The sequence below is a fragment of the Telopea speciosissima genome, chromosome 6 (assembly GCF_018873765.1).
Source record: "Telopea speciosissima isolate NSW1024214 ecotype Mountain lineage chromosome 6, Tspe_v1, whole genome shotgun sequence".
In the NCBI taxonomy this organism is placed as follows: domain Eukaryota; kingdom Viridiplantae; phylum Streptophyta; class Magnoliopsida; order Proteales; family Proteaceae; genus Telopea; species Telopea speciosissima.
In genome coordinates this window covers 6806764-6812630 of record NC_057921.1, presented here as the reverse complement: position 1 = coordinate 6812630, position 5867 = coordinate 6806764, and the positions used below count along the sequence as shown (strand labels likewise).

Sequence of the window (5867 nt, the reverse complement as noted above, 5' to 3'; positions counted from 1 at the left end):
CATGCCCATATTGGGGTTTTTGCACATTTTTAAAGAGGTGGGTCCCACCATTATAAGGAGGAGAGAGAGTACCAGGGATCCAAACCATATATCAGGCAATGAGCAGTACATTTGCAGGGGTCTGCTGTCCACCTACTGACAGGCATGTAGGATGATCCACACAGGGTTTCTTCATCAATCCAAGTCACTGGGGTGATGCTCCACAGTGATCCTGGTTGCCTGATCAAGGGTTCCTGTCCTTCAATCAAAATTTTCTGTCAGCCAGGAGCAGGGTTTGACATTATTGATATTGTTGAAGGGTATTTTTGGTATGAAAAGATTTGCCATGATTTTTGAGTTTCTACATTTATAATGGGAGTCCGAATGGGACTCTGATTTGCACCTATGCCTCTAATGGCATTTATAACCGTATCCCATTAGAGGTCCTCTTGCCATTGTGGTAATTACCTCCTTAGATACTTTGTTCTCATAGCATAATAACAATCTAATGAGTCAGATTCTTTTGTATGGTCAAAGGTAAAATCGGATGGGGATCCGCAAAAAATGCATTGATTAGATGGATACTATCACTTAATCGGCTGGGTTCATTCTTTTTTACCTCAAACTGCCTGTGTGCTGTTTGCAATCAGTGGCAGGTATAAAACCATCACAAGTACGATGTGTGTGCATAGGGCATCCGGAAATATATGGTCTAAGACAATATTATAGTTACCTTAGGTTCATTTTAATTGGTTTGATATTCTGATGCGTCTGTCCAGATGAGTTATTGAGTTGCTTGTGGACTCCAGGAACTTGATCAGGGATTAATAAATGAATCATATCGGAAAGATGGAGTCCATTTATCAAATTTTTATTTACTTAATTGAGTTCTAGTGACTTGAAAACTTACGGGTTGCCACCTCTTCAATTCCTATCAGCATCCTATTAAGTTAGGTTGATTTAGACAATTCAAGCATTTGATTAAATTGTGTTGTCTTAAAACAAACAAATTTAACCTCTAATACGACCTGCATCTTGGTCAACTTGGTTTCGGATCTCTGAGTATCAATTTTCTGGGGATCCTGAAAAGAATATACTCATCTTGGTGACTCAACTTGGTAACTATGTTGCCTTGACACTTTCTAATTATGAGCTGTACCATTATCCCACACCATCTAAGCCAACAGGAACACAAGAAATGCACTCTCCTTCTCACCCGATTACATCCTTTGCTGTGTCCCGGTAGACATAGCAGCCAACATAGTGAAGCTGATCTGAAATGTGTTTTGGCACTTGCATAAAATTTTGAGAACTTGAGTGCTCAGATGTTAAAAGCTACACTTCTGGTATGCTGTTAATTACTGGGACAATGGATCATTCTTGGAGCAATGAGGTGCACATTTCATGCTAGCCATTGTCTTACTCTGACTGCCATTTTGTTCATATTCGTATCTGCTTAAGGCTGTGAAAGGTTGTATATGGCTCTTCGAACAAGAGCAAGCTTAAGGATTCAGCAGTGTCTCAACAAACATCCGAATGACAGTCATCAAGCTTAAGTCTGGAGGATTATGGATCCATGCGCCAATTGCTCCGAACCAAATATCCTAATTGATGCTAGTGAAAATTTATGCCCTATGCCCTATTATCAAAATATCTGTAGGGGAAAAATGAGTAACAAAAATTAGTATAAAAAAAGTTCACTCCAATGTGTTTACACCCTATTTTCGGTCTATTTCGGTCAATAGACAAATAGACCGAAATCTACTTATGTCCAGACTGATTTGTTAGCAAGTGACCGGAAAACGATCAGTGATCGAAAACGGTCAGTTCAGTCAGAAACGGTCAATGACCGAAAATGGTCAGAAAAACGATCATGACCGAAAATGGTCAAAAAACGGTCGATGGCAGAAAAACTATGCATACTTCTAGGCTGTGCATTGCACGTGCCATGTAATGGGTTCTTTTTTGAAATTTGAACAACAAAGTGGGAAGGTGGTGAAGGAGGTTATGTGCAATTACGTAAACACCTACAAGTGCTCAAATTTAAATTCAAATGTGAAGTGATGGAGATCGGAAATTACTCAACCACCTAATGACTAAAAGGGATTGCCAGCTACAAGTATATAAGTGATAATGACGATGAAGAAAGGATCCACAAATCAATCAAACAATTTGCAATTTATCTTCTTTTTTTTAGGAGTAATGTAACGTAAATGGTTTCTGTTCTTTTCCTTTAAAGAACCTGTTGGGGTTACTCTTCAACAACACTATGTTCTTAGTCAAATTGAAGATCTCTACAGTCATTCAATGGCAAGATGGGAGCATCTCAAAAGAGGCGTCATTGGGCGTTAATGGAGGGTTTGTAAACATTTTCCCATAGCTGTATCTGGAGAGTAAATTAATTTGATTTCTCCTTTTTCTTTTTTCTTGGCATTGCATTTGAAAAGTCCTTGGATTACCAAGGCACTGGTAAAACCCACTCTTTGATTCAATTCATTTTGTGGCATCTTCAAATCACGCCGTCGATGCTGAATTTAGTGGCAACACAATGCGAACAAAGAGAGAGAGAGAGAGAGAGAGAGGGTGGAATGAGAAATCGACCAGGAGAAGGGTCTATAGCTAGGTAGATCCCCAACTCCTGCTGAGGTGGTGCAAGTTTCTTTTGAGACCACCTTACAACACAATACTTTAAGTGCATGATTCTCTTAATAGCTTTGTTTTTCTTGATGAATAGGCTGGCTATATGAGATAGATCAGTTTATTATCTATTCCTGAGCTAATTTAAGGTTGTACGTTTAGGCAAATGGAACCCTAACTGTAAGATAATAGCTGGATCCTTTTTGATAAATACATTCCATGACGACGATATATATGAATTATTACTGTTGCATTTTTAAAGGTTTTTTAATTTTAAATTAATGTATGGAACGTAACTGCAAGAAACTCTTTCTAGATGCTATTAATTTCAAGTAAAAGTGTCTTTATCCTTTAATTTCAGTATCTTATTGCTGTTCAGAAATGTTTGATCGTGGAATGTATGCTGGCTGGCTGGCCCAGTTGGTTGGTTTTGGTGGAAGCAGGGAGACTGAATTTGCTGTTGGAATTAGATCCACCCTGGTGGGAAAGATTAGATTAATTATTTATTTTTCACTATATATTTAAGCACCTTCAGGGATATACTTTTAGAATAGAATGTACGTCGTATTTATGTATCACATCCATGCATGAACTAATTTCTTTAGCATTTATGGCAGACCCCTACGTACGTACACATCTTAGAAATATAATGTTTTTCACTAATCTGGGTGTTAGCTAGGATATTGATGCATTAATTTATGGTGGAGTTGGAGCTGGGATAGTTGAAGGGACTAATTCTCATCTTTATTTATTAGAGTGGGAATTAAGAACTGGAATTGAAGACATATATCCATCCCAGGTCTCTCTCTCTCTCTCTCTCTCTCTCTACATACTTAAATTCAACAATGCAAATAATCTGTAATTAATACCGCGCACGCTAGTACTTCAAAGTGGCCACAATGCCAGTATACTTGTTCAGTTCTGAGGGTGTTCGTTGTATGTTCAGTAAACTGTTTAATTGATCTTGAATATTCAACTCTCTAATTAAACAGTTAATTATATGGTACCAGTAGTCTTTTTGTGAATGTGTACGTGGAACAATATTGGGGTTGTTTATCTTCTTTATCAGTTAAAATACATCCGGTCAGATATATTTTATAATCTCAGTAATATTGGCTATCACTCGCTGGCGGGGCTAGAGGCATGCCAATCATTGAAATAGATGATGTAAAATGATTCTGAGCCAAGTTGCAAGCTAAGCCAGGTGGTGGTGCGTGGTGGGACTGGAAGAGACGGAGAGATTGAGAGAGTAGAGAAGAAAATAGTAGTAATTTATATTTCCAGTAAATTGAATCAGTAGCTGATACCAATGTATCTATGATGTAACATTTTCTTTTTCTCCCATCTTCTTTCTTTCCCTTTTTGTTTACTTATTTATATTTTTTCCTTAGAAACTAAAACCCTCAATGGGCTAAAGTCGCTATCTCTTATAGATCCCTGACCTACACACCTACACAGTTGCTCCTTTGTTTAAGCATGGTAGGCTACTAAGGTGAAGTGTCTGAAAAAGAAGAAGAAGAATGAAGATCAGAAGAACCACCAAATTAGCAAGGCTTGCCAACCGTGCAGATGAGTGCACCAGCAAAGCGAGTAAGCTCGGGGACAGAGGTGGCGGGCTTTGGGCTGATCATGTCTTCGCTGGAGAAGGACTCCTTCTTTAATGGGGATCCAGATTGGACAAAGAAGGCACCGTTCTCCATCAGATCACCCTCAGATCTCCAGTCCCAGTTCTTCCACACGTCCTCGGTTGCGTAATCCCTATGGGTAACCTGCTTGAATGCCGATGAATCTGAAGCGACGAAGCGGTTGCCCTGACTGAGGATGGTTGGGTGTGTGCTGCCACCAATGGCGTACATTTCCCAGTGGGTGTAATCGTTGTTCACCACGTGGGCGAATCCCCATCAGACCCTGGGCATCCTCTGTACTAATCCTGGCCCGAAGTGGTTGAATGCTACGGTGACCTGCATCTTCTCGTCATCGGCGTAGGTGTCATTTGCTCCTAACAGCATCACCTATTATTATAAAAATTAACATAATAATCAATAATAATATTAGGGTCACCAAAAGCATCAGTGAGTCGACTCGGAAAGAAACTCACTCGGCCGATTTCTAGTTAGTTATATTAAGTTCGTTCGTTCGTTGGTTCGTTCGTTAGGGAGAAATCAGTTAGTATTAATTAGTATCATATAATCTGATATAAAATAAAAAATTTAAAAAAAATAAACAATTGAAAAAATACAAAAATACAAAAAAAAAAAAAGTTAGTTAGTATCGAGAGTTACTTACATGGTCGTGGCTAGAGAAGTAGTTATTGGAGATGGTAATGGCGGTGGAACCCATGACGGCGTCGATGAGTCCATCCTTGCAGTTGGACATGGACATGTGGTCGATCCAGATGTTGGTGGATCCGAAGATGTTAATACCATCGCCGTCGCTGGCGGTGCGTTGACCATGGTGATCGACGGAATCACGGATATCGCCGCCGTTGGTGGCTTTGATGTCGTGGATGTGGAGGTTAGTGATGATGATATCGTGGACGAACTGGATGGTTATACTAGCACCGTTGGCGATGTGAACGTTGGCGCCACGGCCGTCGATGGTCTTGTTGGATGTCATCATGAGCTCCTGGGTGAGGCGGATGGTCATGTCATGGGCAAAGATGATCCAAAGTGGTTCCTTCTGGGTGACAGCGTAACGGAGGGTGCCGTTCCTTGGGTTGACCATGTCGCTGTCGGAGGGGTCAGTGACGACGTAGATGCGGCCGTTCTCGCCACCCCTAGTCTTCCTGCCGAACCCCAGCGCACACTTGGCATAACTCTTTCGATTCATCTCCCAGTTGGCCTGGCACCTCCAGCAGCTGTCTATTGGGTTCGTTGCCTGACATGGGCCCCCGGCCCCTTCTTCTTTCTGTTGAAGCAACGACCTTCTCGTCAACACCCCACCGAAGTCCGTTGCTATATGGGCCTTCACGGCATAGGTGAACAAAAAGAAGAAGAAAAAGAAAACGAAGATGTTGGGCTTAGTAATAGATAACTCCACCATTTTGCTCTCTCACTCTCACAGTGTCTGTTTGTCTCTATTTTATTTTATTATTATAACTTCAGATTGATAACTGTGAGATATTGGATGAGCGATGGCGAAAGGTAAGATGGATTCATAGATAAATTAAAAGACCAACAACAAATAGAACCCACCCTCACTTTACACCATGCTCGGTTTTTATGTGGGTTGTGAAAAGCATCATCATGTCT

General features: G+C 40.6%; 1 pseudogene; it reads right to left on the bottom strand.

Moving 5' to 3' along the window:
- Positions 1-4115: 4115 nt before the first annotated feature.
- LOC122665414 lies at positions 4116-5658 on the bottom strand (annotated as a pseudogene).
- Between the last annotated feature and the right edge of the window lie 209 nt (positions 5659-5867).